Below are 17,956 nucleotides of genomic sequence, written 5' to 3' on the forward strand. Positions count from 1 at the left end.
TGAAGAGCTTCCAAAGCCTTTAATCTATCTGGGACTGATTTCTGTGTATGGTGTGAGGTAAGGATCCACTGTCATCACTGACTGCCCCATAAGCATAACCAAGTAATCCAGTAGCAACTGGGGAAGAGTCCATTTTTTCTTACTGATCCATGATGCCAAGGTTGTCATAACTCTTATGTCAATATACATCTATTTTGGTCTACTTCTGGGCTCTGTATTCTGATTAGTTTTTCTATGCTCATGCCAGCACTTTGTTGTTTTAATGAATGGCTTTTAAATAATCTTTGATATATTTAAAGACAAATCCCCATTTTGTTCTTCTTTTAAAGTATTTTCACATTTTGCACTTCTGCATATGTTTCACAAAAAGAATCCTGCTAAAAAAGACCCAGTCCTAGTTTGGATGGAATTGAATTGAATTAAGTTGAATTTGTACATCAATTGAGAGAAAACTGATACACTTATTTTATTATGTCTTTCTATCCATAGTTTCTCTCCACTTACTTAAGTCTTTTTTATTTTCTCTCTAAAAAAACTTGCACAGTTTCTGTTTGATTTAATCTTGGTATTTTATTTGTTGATGTATTACAAATTATATTATGTATTTTTAAACTTACATTTATTGTGGGTGTTTAGAATGCAACTGATTGCTGTAAACTACTGTAGATGTTTCTGATCCAGTAATCATACTTAATATTTTTGTTAATTTAATAATTTATATGCAAATTTGTTTCTATATTTAATATTAGCATCCTTTTTCTTCTTTTCTGGTTTAGATATCTTTTGTTCCCATGTATTGTGTAAATTCACTGGCTGGGAGTCCAAGAGTGTGATGAATAAAGGGACAGTAATGAGAACTTATCCATCTCATGATTTTACGTATTTATTTATTGCAATGCTAAGAATCAAAACCAGGTGTCACAAATGCTAAGCAAGTGCTCTATCACTGAAGCACATCCCCAGTCCCAGCTCATGATCTTAAAGAAAATGTTTGTGTAATTGAATATGATGTTTGATGTAAGATGAATTTATTTCCTCTTCCTCCTTTTAGCAAATTGAGAACTTCCCTTTGTACTTCTAGTTTGGTTTTTTTTGTTGTTAGCACTTTTTTTTTCTAGTACCAGGGATAAAACTCAGGACCTTGCTTGCCAGGCAGGTGGGGGGGCCACTGAGCTAAATCTCTGGCCCTTGTTATCATGAATAGGTGTTGAATTATACCAAGTGATTTTTCTTACTAAAATGATCCTATTATTTTTTCATCTTAGATCTATAGATTTGGTGAAATACATTAAATGATTTTCTAATATTAAACCAGCTTTGGATTCCTAAAACAAATACAACTTGGTTGTGATGGATTTATTACTCTTTTTACTACTGATTGCCAGATTAATTTTGTAGTATTTTATTTAGGACTTCTGCCTCTATGATCATGAGTGAGATTTGCATGTGGTTTTTCTTTTTCATATTGTCCTTAATAGATTAATGTTATGTCAAAATCAGTTGGAGAGTTTGTTACTCTGGAATAGTTTGTGTAAGGTTGGAAATATTTATTCCCCATAGTCCATAGTTTGTTGATAAAAATTATCCATGTTAATCTTTTCTTCATGGGAAGGTTTTTATGAAGAAAAATTCTTTAATAGTTTTAGGATTAATCAGAGTTTCTCTTCTTTCTTGAATCAGGTTTTGTAATTTATACTTTTTTTTCTTGAAATTTGTCCAATTCACCTGAGCTTTCAAGTTTCCTGGCATATAATTATTTATGATATTTGCTTATTATGTTTTTAATCTCCACAACTTCGATACTAATGCCCCTTTTTATTCTTCTTGTTATTTGCACATTCTTTTTTATATGTTTTGCCAGAATATGTCAATTTTAAGTTTTATCTCTCTCAGCATTAATTTTGCAACAACTTCCTATTTTTAAAACTTTCAAATGTACTAAAAGTTGCAAAATAGTGCAACAAAAACTTCATCATTTATTTAGATTCACTAAATCTTAATATTTTGCTATATCTAAGCACTTTTGTGGTGCATACTCTCCCTCTTTTTTTATTTGAACAATTTTAGGATAAAAAGAAATGATGTTCTTCTATATAAGCACAGTACAATGATCACACTTTGGAAATTTAACATCAATAAAATACCATTATCTAATGCTTAGCCTATATTCAAATGTTTCCATTGTCACAATGAGAAACAGTACAGCTGTTTTATCTCTTTTAATCCAGGATTCAATGAAGCAATTTTCATTGCATTTATTTGTCATGTTTCTACTTTCCTTTAATTTGTAATAGCTCACTAATCTTTTAAAAAATCTGTTATGACATTGACATTTTGGAATTGTCTAAAACAGTTACAGAATGTGCCTCTGTAGGCAAAATAATGGCTTCCAAAGATGCCCATGCCCTAATCTGTGGAACCTGTGAATATATTTCTTCCTATGGCAAAAGGGATACAGTTGAGGGACGTTGAGAAGGTGAGAGCATTCTTGATTAACCATGGAGGGCTCCGTCTAGTCACACAAGTTCTTAAGAGTGGACAACCTTTGTGGGTTGAGTCAGAGAGAGATGAGATGGAAGAAGGAGAAGGAGAGATTCAAAGTTTGAGAGGGATTCAACCTGCTGTTATTGGCTTTGAAGATGAAGGGAGAGAATATAAGCCAAGGACTATGAATGACCTCTTGAGGTTAGAAATAGCCCTAAGTTGACAGCCAACAGGGAAATGGGGAACCACAATGAGCTGAGTTCTGCCAGCAACCCGACAAAGCGGCGCTTAGGGTTTACAGAGAGGAAGACAGCCCTGCCTACACCCTGCTTTCAGACCTGTATGAGACTACAGAACTGCAGAGCTGTAAATGTGTGATGTTTTAAGTCACTAAATATGTTGGTCGTTTGTTACAGCAGCAAAAGAAAATTAATATATCTTTAAATTTGGATTTGGTTACTTCTTCATGATTAAATTCAGGTTTATTGATTGTTTCAAATAATCAGCTTTTATTTTGATTCTCTTTAATATATATTCTTTATTTTATTAATTTCTACTATATGTTGTTTCCTGCATCCTACTTTCTTTGAAGTTACTTAAGTAGATATTTAATGCATTAATTTTTGTCCTTCATTGTTGACATTATAACTATTTAAAACTATGAATTCCTTTCTTGGTGCTGCTATAGCTGCATCTCACGTTTTGATATGAAATATTTTATTAATATTTGATTTTAAATATTTTCTAATTTTTATTGTGTATGGGGTTTCTCCAGTTAAATTTTTGTTACAGATTTTCTTATTTGCATTGTGTTTTTAGAATGTGATTTACATGACACCAAATCTTTGAAAGTTCATGAAAATCATTTCATGTGTGCTCGAGCAGATGTTTAGTGCAATATTCTATAAATGTCCGTCAAATTAAACTTATTGCGTCAAATTTTCTGTACACTTCAACTGATTTTCTTATGTCTGGTGATGATGGTGGATTTGTCAATTTCTCCTTGTATTTCTGTCAGTTTTTTAGAAAATGTTTTTAGGTTATGTTATTACTTGCACATAGATTTAAATTATCATATTTTTCTTGAAATAGACCCTTTATCACTATTTAGTGACCCTTTTTATCCTAATACCATTTATACTAAAGTCTCTTTTTCTGATGTTAATACAATTACTCTATCTTTTTCGTTTTATTAGTGTTTGTCTAGAATACAATTTTCTATTCTTTTACTTTTAACCCTTCTGGGTACTTATGCTTGTGTTGTGACTCTTATAAATAATACTCACCTTGTTTAAAAATATCCACCCTGATAAATGGGATTTTAGGCATTCCTTATTTATTTATTGCTTTTCTTTTTGATACTGAGGATCAAACGTGGGACCTTGTGCTTGTGAGGCAGCCGGTGGCACAACTGAGCTAAATCACCGGCCCTTGTTTATTGCTTTTTATTGTGCTTTTTCTGTTTTTTCTCTTTTTTAACCATTTTGTTATTGCTGTTCTTTTAGTTAGTACTCTAGAACTGTAACTATGCCCACATGCTTATTCAAATTCTAAAATTAACCATTGTCCTTTTCTCTCAAATACAAGAAACTTCTAAAATTCCATCATTTTGCTTCCATTTTATTGTTATGAATTTAATTCTTCCTTGTATCCCCCACCCCACCCCAGTTTTGGGGATGGAACCTAGAGCCTCACACTTGCTAGGCAAGTGCTTTATGATAGCATGCTCTTCCTTGATTTCCCACTCCTTCCTCTCGAACTTCCATCTGGCATCGCTCTTTTCCTGCTAAAGAAGTCTTTTAGCAATTTCTTTTTAAAGGAGGATCAGTTTGTGGTAAATGTATTCAATTTTTATTTGTTTGAGCATGTTTTTGTTTTACTCTTATTTTAAAAGATAACTTCTCTAGATACACAGTACTAGTTATGCTTATTTCTAACACATTGAAGCCATTATTCCATTGAGCTCTGGCATCTCTTGTCTTGAGAAGTCACCTGTCAGTCTAAATGTCACTGACTTAGAGGCCATCTGTCTTATCTCCAGCACTGCTTTTGTGAATGTCTTTCTTCTCTCTAGTGTTTCATAGTTTCACTTAAATGTGTCTAGTTGTTAGTATTGCCAGGGAAAAGTACAGATACGCAGTTAAATTTGAATTTCAGATCAATGACAAATACATTTTCATATCAGTATGCTCCAAATATTGCATGGGGCTTGGGCTTCATTTATTTCTTAAATCTGTGACTAGGGTGAGGATATAGCCCAGTGGTAGAGCACTTGCCTGACATGTATATATGAGGCTCTGTGTTCAATCCCCAGTATCACAAAACAAATAAACAAACAAACAAAAAATCAAAACACCACAAAATGAGCCAACCAATAACAAAACACCCAAAACAAAAACAAATGGTGATTATTTTTATTGTTTATGTAGTATTTATGAAATTTATGAACATTGCTCAGAGATATTGGCTGATTCAGTGCCCATTATGTCTTCATACCTTGCCTCTGTCTTACTCCTTCTTTCTCTCCTTATTAGGTATATAATATAATTTTTATACAGTTCTTCATGTATCTTAATGTCTTTTTCATTTTCTACCTCTATGATTTCTGTGTTTCATTCACTATTTAACTCAACTACTGAGTTTACATTTTTTATTTTCAGTGCTATGGATTGAATCCAGGGCTTTATGCATGGTAGGCAGTGCTGTACCACTGAGCTACATGCTCCAGCCTTACATCTACTAAGTTTTAAATTTTAGTTATTATGTTTCATTGCTAGTTTTTCTTTTTTTTTAATCCATGAAGTCATTTTACAGATGCTTACTCTAGCATTTAAAATATCATTGACTGTGTTAGAGGTATTTTGAATTCTTTGTTTGATGAGTCTAGTGTTTGAGGTCTTCCTGGGTCTGAATCTATTATCTGTAGCTTCTGCTGACTCGCTCAGGAGGCCTGCCTACCTTGTGTTTTGTAATCATGACTGAGGTCATGTATCAAAGCTTTACCTTGGGGCAATCTTTGAGACTGGTTGAAGGTGGATTCCTACAGAGGGGATTTGCACTGACTTCTGCCAGGAGCTTGTGGTCGTTGCTGACTGGGGACCACTTAAGACTAAATTCTTGGCTTGGTAATTTGCGACCACCCAAATGGAATGAATTCAGGCTGCAAACCCTCTTATTAGGGTTGGCTCTAGCCACACGTTCTAAGGGAGGGTTTTCCCCATGCTGTTCCTTGCCAAGGCTCGGTCTAAGCAATTTGTAGTCTTGTAGTCTTCAGGGAGCAGAGAGGAGAGTGGTTTTGTTCTAGCTCACCTTGCCACCAGTGTGTGACTTTGGGGGTCTTGGTTTTGTGCAGAGGAGTTTCCTGTTAGGGTCCTTACCCTGGGTGGGCCTTGGGCGGTCTCCAGCCTCCATTCTATGCAGCTCCAGAGAACCAGGGGCATCTCTGAGTTCTGGTCTTCACGTAGTGTTTGCTTCTCAATGTGCCTCCCGTTCCTGGGAGTAAACTGATGGAATTTTTAGGTTTTAAGCTGATATATTTGGTTATTTTTGGTTGAAGGGTCTAAAGAGTGTTTAGTGCAGCATCCTACTGAAAACATAGTCACCCCTTCCCCAATGCTAGCAATTCTTTAGTAAAAATCTGTGAAATCAGTTTTTAGGTGTGTTTTTCTCTTCTTAGCTTGTTTTTGCATATGCAAACAGGGGACACTGTAAGGTGTAATCATAGCACTGAATCTTCATTTTGGACTTCAGTCATTCAACCGTTCTCTTTTATTGAGCTTTTGGTAAAGGCTGAGCTTTTTTGTAGGTCCTGGGATTCAGGTTGAACAAGGTAGACTGTTCCCCACCCTGCCCTCTTCAGGCTACAGTGTAGTGACTTGCAGTGCCCTCTGACCTCGGCATTCCCAGAATACTTTGCCTGTACTTTTCCCATAATTTCCTGAGGATCAAGTCAGGGTCTCTGGCATTCCCATGTTTCTCACAGCTGCCAGAGCAATGCCAGTTGAGTGCACCCATAAAAGAAAATCCAGCTCTTTTGTACTAACACTAGTATTGAAAGGCCAAGATTTAAAAATAAGCAGCTTTACAACACTATGTATAATATAAAAACATTTTATACTATATAGCATATACACATAGAGTAGCATTTCTATGGGTTTTAACATTCATGGTAAACTGGACCTGGTAGCACACACCTGCAATCCCAGCACTTGGGAGGATGAGGCAGGAAGATTGCCATGAGTTTGAGGCCAGCCTGGGCTTTATAGTCAGTTCAAGGCCAGCCTGAACTACATAGCAAGACCCTGCCTCAATCCCCCTCCAAAAAAAACAACATTCATGGTAGAAGTTTCCTAAATGTTAGGAAAATGTAATGATAACCAGAACTCCTCCCTCTCCCCCACAGCCTGATCACCCCAGGAGCAGATTTGATGTTGTTTTAGGGGTTTTATCCCAAACTTTTTTCTGCATGTGATAGTAATGGCTGCAGAGATGGCTTCTCTGTGCTAATCATTCAGGAGTTTGGGGGAGGCTCTTCCCATACCTTTAAATAATTCTGGGAGAACATGGTATCACGGTGTGTTTCAAAATGATGGAGGGCCAGGGATTTAGCTCAGTGGTTCCACCGCCTGCCTCGCAAGAGCAAGGGCCTGAGTTCAATCCCCGGTACCAAAACAAAAAACAAAAAACAAAACGATGGAGGTCTGAGCAGAGAAGAACTGAGCTACACAAGAATCCAAGCTCCTATTCAGAGGCTGTGGGATTCTTGGGGTTTGGGCATGGACTTCTCCTTCTCCCCTGCGGCTGTCACTCACGGAGCACCCGCTGTGTTCCCAGGTCCAATGCGGTGCCTCACCTATGGCTCCCATGGCTCTGTGAGGAGGTTCTGCAGGGACAGGACCTCGGGCAGCCTCAGAGGCACAGCCAGCCCATGGCATGCGAAGAGGCCTATGCCCAGGCCTCCTGAAGATTGTGTTTACATGGTGGCCTGCAGTGGCGCTTGCTGCTGAACAGGCAGAATGAAGGAAATAGGCACAGCTGAGGCAGTGCCTGTGGTCGGGCTGCTGCTGTGATGCAGCCATCCCTCCCGGGAGGAGAAACTGGACCTTCCCTCAGTTTGGCACTTGGCTTTCCAGACCTTGAACTCCTGGGGCCCACCTACCTCCCTGCTCTGGCTCCAGAAGTTGCCTAGAACACTGCACGGCACATTAGGTGTGAAGTTAACTGGCTCTGGATCACAAGTTCACAGCTCTCTGCTCCAGATGGCAAAGGAGCCTGTCTGGAGGCCCGAGCCCAGGGAGGGTGCAGGAGGAGGGAGCAGTGATTCATTAGCATGGAGAAGACGTTAATTAGTGGGCTAATTAAGAGGAGAGAAGGGGAAAGAACCTCACACTATCCAGTTACATACATGCAGTTCCTTAGAGAACCCAGGGATACACTGGCCACTTGCCTTCCCAATACATTTGCCACCCTTGTTTGTGCTCCAGAGACTTCCGACCCATGTAATCAGGGGTCCTATCTGTATGCTGTGTGCTCCATTTATCACCCTCAAAAGCAGGCTGAGAACGCTTGATGGGGGTGATTGTGGCAGCCAATTCCGATTCATGGATTGTGTTCCTTTCCACCCACATGCTAGAAAGCTTCCTGGTCCTAATTGGAACCCTTGCTGCCCAGATCTCACAGGGGGCTGCCCAGTTGGGACTTGCTGTGGAAGGCAGAGCCAGCAGAGAGCCAATTGTGACCCGCCTGGGGCCAATTTGGCCTTCAGCTCTGCTTCACTGCGTCTCTTGGCTGATGGCCCTGGACTACAACTGAGAGCTGCCACCTCCCTGCCACCTCTCTGGTGTCCTGATTCCATCTTTGAGAGTTTCTTCTCCCTTTGGGGGTGCGGGGTGGGGGGAGTAGTTCCAGCTTGAATCCATGAGATGTCTGGATTTTGACATATTTTCACATAAAAAGTCTAATGTTTAGGCAAAAGAACTTGAGAAATAATTTAATTGTGTGGTTTTCAACTCTTGGGGAGACTTCCAAAAGATACTATATCCAAATCCCACCCCAGACCTACTGACTTGGTCTCCCTACCTGGGTGAGCGTTTTGAAAATGGCTCTCAGTGGCTTTTGTTTTTTATAAATCAAAATTTTAATTTTGGGATAATTATAGATTCATGTGCAGTTGTAAGAAGTAATGCAGAGATCTTATGTCCCCTTTAACCTGATTTTCTCCTATGGTAACTCTTCCACAACTACAGTGCAGCATCACAACTAGGATAACTGACAACAACACAGTCAAGATGCAGAGCAATCTCAAGTGCACAAAGGTCCCTTGGTCTCAAGTCACCCCAATTTTCTCCTGCCCCCCATTCCCTCTTTAACCCCTGGCAACCTGGGGTCTGTCTCCATTTCTATTTCTAGTTTTGTCACTGCAAGAATATTACACAACATTGTAATTATTTTGTAGTGCTGGGAACTGAACCCAAGGTGGGCCTCTTGTATGCTACTCAACTGCTCTGTCCTTGAGCTATGTCCCTGGTCCTGCATCATGCAGTATTTGAACTTTTGAGATTGACTTGTTTCATTGACCATATAAGTAATTCTTTGGAGATTAAATCAGGCTATTCTGTGTTTCAATAGTTTGCTTTTTTTTAGTTGCTAAGTTGTATTCCATTGTATGGATACACCACAGGTTTTTAAGCCATTTGCCCATGGATAGACATCTGTATGGTTTCCAGTTTTTTGTCTATTACAAATAAAATAGCTGTAATTATCCTTTACAATCTTTTTTGTGTGTGAACATACATTTTCACTTCTGTGGGATAAATGCCCAGGAATACAATTACTGGGTCATATGATAGTCTTATGTTTAGTTCTTTTTTTTTGTTTTTGTTTTTGTTTTTTAAGACAGGGTCTCTCTATATATCACAGGCTGGCCTTGATCTTACTATGTGGCCCAGGCTGGCTTTGAACTTGTGGTGATCCTCTTGCCTCATCCTCCCAAAGTGCTGGACCATGTTTAATTCTTAACAAAACCTCAGCAGATGCACCATTTTACCTTCCCACCAGCAATATCTGAATGATTCTGTTTCTCTGTATCCTCTGTATTCACATTTCTTGTCACTATTTTTGATGCTAGCCATTCTGAAAGGCACATGGTAACATTTCCTTATGGTTGAAGTGGTATTAGGCATTGCTTTTCAGGTGTGATTTGTATTTGTGTGTCCCCTTGGGTGAAGTCCCAGGCGGTGTTGGTGGGTGGTGCTGGTCTTACCCCAGGCTTGGTCACCCCATTGGACTTAGTTCCCTTCTCACACTGAGGGCCGAGCTTTCTTCTCGGCCTGCTTAAGTCAGACTGATGCCTTGGGATCAAACCCTCTGCCCATTAACACAGCTCTTTCTGGTATTGGCAACCTCTCTCGTGACCTAAGCTATGCTATGCACATAATGGTTGTGTCCCTCAGTTGCACATGGCTGATGCTGGCGCCCCTGGAGACTGGGACCCAGACCTCTGAGGAGGAAGTGCTGGCTGGCTGGGTGCCAGGTGGGGGGATGGGTCTGTACTGTGATGGTTGGACAATCTGCAAACTGGACTCACTTGTTGGTCCAAGAAGACCCTGCTGCTGCCAGTGTGAAGAAGACAGAATTTAATAGAAGGAACTGTGAACTCAGTGTCAAGTTGTTCATTGAGTCACTGAAAGGGTAAAAAATAGAAGGCTGAGGAGTCACAGAGATGGGGGACAGAGAGGAAGAGGTGGGAATGGTTGAGACTTAGAAATTTCGAGGCTTTCCTGAGGAGCCAGAACACAGACCCTGTGGGGGTTGGTGTTTGGGGGCTCAGAGAGAGGCCCTGTGGGCGCAGGCCCCACGCCTTCAGGGGAAAGGTGTAATGGAGCCCATGCTGGGCTCTGTGTGGGGCCTGATGGGGGAAAGCTGCTCACCTCACTGCAGACAGGAAGAAGAGCAGCACAGGGGAAGCGCCAGAGAGGAAGGGGCTGGGGAGCAGATATAGTCCCCAGGGTCACACTGCCATGAGCCATCCAGGCCCACCCCAAACCGTGCTTCACTAATCTCCTAGACATCTCTCAAGCCAGTCAAGTTGACAGCCAAGATTAACCATCACACAGGGGGAAAGCAGGAAGGAGCTTGCAACTTGCAAATCTCCCCAAGAGACAGGGCCCAGTCCAGGGTGGTGAGCAAGGCAGAGGCAGGTACAGAAGGGAAGGGAGGGATGAGGGACAAGAGCGCAGCGGTGGTGACACAGCAACTAAGTCTCTAGGCTCTGGAATCTCGGAGGCCTGGATGCAATTCTGGCTCTTTCCAGCTGTGTGGTTTTGAGCAGGTCACTTTGCCTCTCTGAAGTTTCCAGAGATGAAATGAGGATAATCATGCCCTCAGTGGAGCACTGTTCAAGGAGCTTAAATGGGAGAACACATGTGACGCAGTTAGCCCTGAGCCTGGCATGTAGAGTAGCCAATAAATAATTTTGTAACTCATACAAGTGATGTATAAATGAGTGGTTCCAGGGCATTTGGAACAGGATCCTGCTATAATGGAAAGGTCAGCAGCTAAGAAGTCAGAGACTCGAGCTGCAGCCTCCACTCTGGTTATTTGCTGTGTGATCTTGGACAAATCCCTTACCCTTTCTGAGCCAGAGTTTCTTCAGCTGTAAGGAGATAGCTTGGAAAACACGGTCTCTAAGGCATATTTCTGGTAGATCAGAGATGGCTCCTGCAATCACATGTGTGCAAGTCACATCTGTAGGAAACCTTTATTTGTATAAGACACCTACCTGGTCAAGGACATTTCATGGGTGAAGAATAAGACAGTATATTCAGGGTGCTTAGGGGCAGGAGGGGGTGCTTCCTGGAGAAGGAGCTGCAAGAGGAAGCTCAAGATGCTGCTGAAAAAAGGAAGGGAGGAAGAGAAGAAGGAAGGAGGAGGGAAAGAGGGAAGGAAGGAAGGAAGAAGGGAAGGCAGAAAAGGCCAGAAGCATGTCCTTCCCAAGCAGCCCCTGAATTTGCTTCCCCCTTGGGAATCACAGCAAATTCCAAACCCTCATTTGCTGGGGAAACCTCTGGACTGGCCCACGGGGCCCAACCTGCAGCCAGGTTGAAAGATTAATTGAGTTCCATCTCAGAGCCCCAAATCTGTAGGTCTGGGTAGGACCTAGGGACCCTAACAAACACCCCCGGAAGCTTCCCTGGAGGCTGTTTTATGGAGCAGTTTGGGGGAACCTCAACTTAGTTTTGTAGAAGGTACTGATTATCTCATCATTTCGCTACCCCTCCCTTGCAGATTGTTATGATCACACTGAGTGTAATCAGAGCAGGCAATATTTGTGAAGCACTTACTACTTGTTGGAAACTGTTCTAAAGGCACACATGCACACACGTACACAGACTCCATATTCCTCTGAACATGAATGTGTTACACACAGTCCCTCCCATGCCCTATCAGTGACTGCTGTTCACATCTTCATTTTACACCGGAGAGGCCCGGGGATTTAGCTCAGTGGTTCTGGCGCCTGCCTCGCAAGCTCAAGGTCCTGAGTTCGATCCCTGGCACAAAAAAAAAAAAAGAAAAAGTGAACATTTTACACCGGAGGCCCCTGAGGCATCGCAAGGACTGCTGCACAGGTGCCAGCAATGTGAGGTCACCAGTGTGGAGTCAGGAGGAAGGACAGGAGGACACTCACCTAGGGTGACGGTCTGCTTGCTGCTGGCTCTGGCCCTGGCCCTGTGACTTCTGCTTTGCTGATGTGAGGCCTGTGGCAGCAAAGGCCTGATGGCATCTTCGGACCCAGGGACCCAAGCCCCCTTTGGGCCAGCAGCCATTCTTCCTGCCTTCTGTCCATGGAGAGTTCTGTGTCCCCAGGGCTCTGCTGACCTCCAGCTCAGTGACAGGGGTTGATACAAGTATCCCTAAGACCCATGTGGGTTTGAGATATGAGAAGAAGAAATGAGCTGACTTGGCACAGGTATGGGTTAGAGTTAGACATGAGGGGGTTTCTAGAGACAGACTGGCACTGGCTGCTGCTGGGACACTGGGGAGCAGCCAGGCCCACACTCAAACTAAGGCTCCGTGATCTCAGGCAAGTTACTCAACCTCTCTGACCTGTGTTTCCTTATACCTGAGAAAGGCTAACGCCAGAACCTCCTGCCCTTAGTGCAGTGGGCAGCACTTCAGACTCACTTCATTAATGTCTATTTGATTACTATTTAAAGTCCTTAAGGGCTCATTAGATACCCACTTCTCATTATTTTCAGCCTCAAAAATGGAAACAGGGAGCCATGCTGTGACAGTTTACTGCTCACCTCCTCTTTTATCTGCCAAGTTTGTATAAAGTGTCCACTGCTCAGTGGGCAGTCTGGGAGATGCAGCTGAGACAGGATGGCCAAGCGGCATGCAGCTTTGACAAGCTCTGAGCTGGAGTGGGATACAGGGAACCCCCCAGGCCCTTTTGGGGTGGTAAGTGGCTGAAGTGGTAAGTGTCTGAAGTCCAGACCTCCTGGAAGTGCAGGAATTAGTAACAGGATGGGGTGGGAATCATGAGGGAACAGTGTTCTGGATGCAGGGAACAGCAGCTATAAAGGGAGGGAGAGGAAAACGGTGAATCCCAAGACTGGAGAGCCGCTCTTCATGCATTAGAGGGAAGGGTAGGTAAGGAGGGAGGTGGAGCTGGAGAGGTAGCCCCTAGGGTCAGGCCTACAGTTGGCTGCACAGCAAGAGGGACCAGCCACCAGCTGGGAGATGGAGGGGACCAGGCCGCAGACCTCACCTAGCTGTGTGGGGATCCAGAGCTATTTCCCACTCTCAGATCCTGGGGTAGAAACAAGTCTCGATCTGTGTCCTGGCTTCCTTGGTGTGCACTTCAGTAATTCTGGTCTTTAGCACTATTTTCTCTGGACAGCATTTCTGTTCCAATTATCCTTGGCATCCTTTGCCCTGCCCATCCCCATTATTTAATTTAAAACTGCTCATCTAATTAGCATCTGTCGGGAATGGCTTTGGAGTGGCTTTGCCTGGAAGGCCTAGGTCACACTGGATGACATCTCAGACTTCTTTCCTGTGCCAAGACTCCGCCATGGGGTCCCCACGTTTGTTTTGGCCAGAGAATGTTCCGAAGCAAAATTGGAGGCCAGGAATTTGGAACCCTCTGCTGTCCCTGGGGCTGGTTGTCACTGGCAGCAGAGCCAAGTGCTCCATGTCACCAGCCTTCTCTGTCCTGAATGGGGCCAGCTCTGGGTGCTCCCCAACTTAGGGGACAGGGAGGTGGCCCATGGGTATGGTATGCCAGCCCCTTCCTCAGATTTGGAGGCTCCTCTCTCTCTACTCCTGGGTTTTCTTTTCTAATGCTCCTTTATGTTTTTGTGTCAATAAGGAGGTTGGCAGGAGCCAGCAGATTCTCCCTGTCACCTGGCTCCTTGTGCATCTTCTTGCCATGATAAGTGGCTGTGATCTTCTCTGAGCCCCCAGCCTAAGCCTTTGTTTCCAAACTCACCCTACAGGCTGAACTCTGCAGCGATGTTGGACAAAAAGGGCCCAGAGTGCAGAAGCCTCCCATATCCAGATCCCAGTGAATGCTGACAAGATCTGCTGGCATCATCATTCCCATTTTATAGACTCTGAAACTGAGGCTTAGGGATGATAGGATTTAGCCAAAGTCACAAAGTGGGAGAGCTGGCACTTGGCCCCAGGTCTAGGTGATCTCCTAGGATATCGCCTGTAGGATTGTGGCAAGGATGAGGGGGTCACAAATAACGTGCATGTTTTGGGGACCCTACAGAAAAAGCCCAATGGAAGGGATACAGAAGACTGGAAATGCAGTTCCAGATCTTGAATCTCTGGCGTTGAAGTGCTGTGTCCCACAGAACAGCACAGTATGGATAGATATTGACTGAGTACGAATGAGTAGCTGGAAGAGGTAAGCAGAGCAGTCTGAGAGGTTGCGCCCTGTGGTTGTTGTGCTGCAAGCCGTTGGGTTTGCCAGGCTTTGAAATCATCTGGAATGTCGCAGCAGGAGCCTTCTTTGCAAGCTAATGCAAGGCTTAGACTTACTCCATTTCAGTTAGGTTAATGGCATTGGTAAGAAACATGTTCTGGGAATCAGGTACTTGGATATGTTCTTCTTTTTAGGATCTTGGAAAGGGGGAGGTAAGGGATTAAAAAGCCACTGGAAAAAGATTGCTGCTGGTGGCTCAGCCCACCCCCGGCTATGAGCCTTGTCCTTGGTCAGGAAGGCCAGGGAATGTGACCTGGAGACACCTTAGAGAAGCCCTGCTGAGTAAAGAGGACCACTGAGACCAGGGCAGTTTTCTGACCACAGATCTCTTAAGACCTACCAGTTCACAGAGATGCAGCCGGCCCCCTCTCGGGGTCTGTCTGGGCTCCATAACTCCTTCCTCTGCAGAAGCAGGGCCAGCGGAGGCTCTGGAAGGGTCGGGGTGGGGCAAGACAGTGTTCCGGAGAAAGGGTGCCCAAGGTTATCTCACATGTCAGTGGGTCAAGGGCCTGACCTTCTGGGTATGTTGAGGTCAGGAGGGGAGACTTCGGGCTTCATGATCCTGGCTGGGCCTCAGGGCTCTTCATCTCCCTGAGCCCTGGGCTTTGAGGATGACAGTCAGACTCTGATCATGAGCCTGGCCTGGCCTGGGGAACCAAAAGCCATTCACTGTACCTGGTGTACAAAAGAGAATTAAATCGCTGTCGGGAGTCCTCACCACACCAGTAACCTGGGGAGAGAGAGACAGCGGGGATCAGGAGCCTGTTTGAATGGGGCCTGGAGGCTGAGGGACCTGTGAGGCTTGGCAAAGGCTTTTCAGGGATGAGGTCAGGAAGGGTGGGCAGATGCCATGATCCCCAAACCACTTTCCTCTTCAGATTCTCAGGGCAACGTTACCTTTATGTCCTCAGTACCTAGGGCATGAAGTTGCCCCCAGACCCCAGATCAGAGGTGTGTGGAAGCAGCTCAGTGGCAGGCAGGAGACTGATCTCTTCCACTCCAGGGAACCAAAGGGCTGCAGTCACCAGAGCTGACCCTGCAGCATCCTGCTCTCCTTGTGGGGCTTGAATCCCCTTTGGCAACAGAATTCAATATTATTTTGCCTGGTGCCCCACTTCAGAGATTCAGGGGGTGTGGGGTGGACATGAGATCATGGTCCCAAGCAAGGCCCCCAGTCTCTCCAGGCCTGAGGGGCTCAAACTTGACTATGCCTCAAAATCACTCCGGGAGCTTTGAAGACTATAGATTCTAGGACCCTTGGCAGACTGGAAAATCCCGACTCTGGTGAGACCCTGGGCTCCGCAGCCGCACCCGGGTAACTCTGAAGTGGCTCACAGGGTCTGTGTTTGGGGGTCCCTTTTCTGGGCGATTTGATTCATTTGTAGCATTTGGCCTGGCCTTGCTGAGTTTCTCCACCACATCTTCATCCTGGTATGGCCTCTGATTTGGGCCCATGGGGTGCCATGGTAGGAAACCTGAGCATCCCCCTCCCCACACTGCTGTGGCTCCCCATTACTTCATCTCGGCAGCACCAGCCCCAGGGAAGTGGCTCCTGAGACCTTCCCCAATTTGGCATGGCCATGTCCTTTGTCCCAGTGGGAAGAGACTAGGACAGGGGTAAATGCAATTGTGAAAGCCATTTCTCTGAGATCAGGACCAAGACAATTTGTTGGCATTCAAATTATTCTAATGAGTCGAGTTTCACATCAAAGGGGGCTATTTAATAAGAGGAAGAGCTGGGGCTCAGAGGGATTCTAATTAGATTTCATTCCACACCCGCCTTACTGGTTTTTTTTCCGTTGTTGTTTTTTTTCTGAAGAGCAGCCAGGCCCTCTAGATTGTGTTGTGTTTGGGTCCAGCTTGAAGAAAGCTGGAAGCTAGGCTTGCCAGGGGAAGGTCATCCATCTGACTGAGCCTGAGAGCCTGGATCCCACTCCCAGCAGGAGAGAAGCTGGGCCACCTCTAAAGTCAATAAGAAACTTGGAATGGCCTGAGGCTGCCTGTGCCCACTTGTTGAGATGGGTGGAGTGGGTTAGAGAAAAAAGAAGGAGGTTTGGAGCCAAATTGCCTGCCTTTGAGTCCTAGCCCTCTCTTCCTGGCTGTGTGATCCTGAGAAGGTGGCATTACCTTTCTGTGCTCAGTTTCCTCATCTGTGAAATGGGCAAATGATAGAACCTACAGTTGGGAATATTGTAAGTGCTAAGACATAGGTAGTGGCTAGAACAGTACCCTGCATGGAGTACTACTATTATTGTTGTTGTTGTTGGATTCAGAAGTCAGTTCACCAGAAGTATCCAGGAAAGGGTCCATCTTTTCTGCAGTGATAAGATCAAAGAGATTTAGTTCAGACCCTGGATTTGTCACTGGCTAGCTCTGTGACCTTGAGCAGATTTTTTTTTTACCTCTCTGAGCTTTAGTATCTGAATGGTGAAACCGATATGTTTAGTGTCATCACCCACACGGGAGCCACAGGTGAGCTGGTGCCACAGGATGACAAGGCAGGGTGAGCTCCCAGCACCCCTGGCTTTTACTTCTGCCATGTGTTCTCTTGAAAACGCCCCATCACAGCACTCTTTTTTTTTTTTTTGGAACTTTTTTATTTTTTGTTTTGTTTTTGTTGTATTTGCGGGGGACACTTTACTTTTAATACTTTAGCAGTTAATTAGAGGGGGGTCTTCTTTAACTTGATCTTTTCTTCTACATTTGAAAAGTATCTCATCTTTGTTAAAATTTCCTTGGCTTTTTCAAAGTCGTCTTGTTCAAAAGGTTTGCTCACATGTTCAGTAAATTCATTCTGCTTAGCTCTGACAGTGGATTCAATCTCTTCTATGGCAGCTTCATTTTGAGCTTCTGCAAGTTTTTCATTAATTTCCATTATTTCCATGAGGAACTGATTGTCCATTTCATAATCTGTCCCTTCAGGAATCTCTATTCCATGGAGCCTTAGTAGGTATAGTCCCCTGCTCAGGGGGGCCAGAACAGTCTTATAGGCATCATTCACCAAGGTTGAATGCTTCTCTGATAATTCCTTTTCGATCTGAGACCTCTGGCTGAAGAAATCTGGATGGACAAGACGCTGTAGTTGCTGGTACCTATGCTGGAGCTTTGTGGTGTCAATTCTGAAGGAATGGTTGCAGCTCAGCTCAGCCCACATTTCCCCTCCTCTTTCCAAGCTTCTCAACCAATCCATTAGGCTGAAGTAGTCCATCGCAGCACTCTTGAAGGGAAGATGACAGTGTCATGGTAAGATGTGAATTTCAATGGCTCCAAGTTAAAGGGAATGAATGTGAAGATGATTTAGGGAGACTTTAACCAATTTCTGTTCTTTATTTTAACTTTTTATGCACACATGAGTGATGGATGATTAAATCTGAAGATGAATAAGCTTTCTCGAAACATGAAATCACAATTCTAAGTGATCAGGAAACTTCAAGTCATAGTGTGTCCTGTGGCATTTTCCATTCTTGGTGGTATATCAGT

The 17,956-nt window shown here is 43.9% G+C and overlaps 1 pseudogene; it reads right to left on the minus strand.

The window, feature by feature from the left end:
• Window positions 1-17,138: 17,138 nt before the first annotated feature.
• LOC101700419 (iron-sulfur cluster co-chaperone protein HscB pseudogene) lies at window positions 17,139-17,519 on the minus strand (annotated as a pseudogene).
• Between the last annotated feature and the right edge of the window lie 437 nt (window positions 17,520-17,956).

This window comes from Heterocephalus glaber, unplaced genomic scaffold, assembly GCF_053883595.1.
Source record: "Heterocephalus glaber isolate CG9 unplaced genomic scaffold, H.glaber_assembly_v1.0 deba00001452, whole genome shotgun sequence".
NCBI lineage: Eukaryota > Metazoa > Chordata > Mammalia > Rodentia > Bathyergidae > Heterocephalus > Heterocephalus glaber.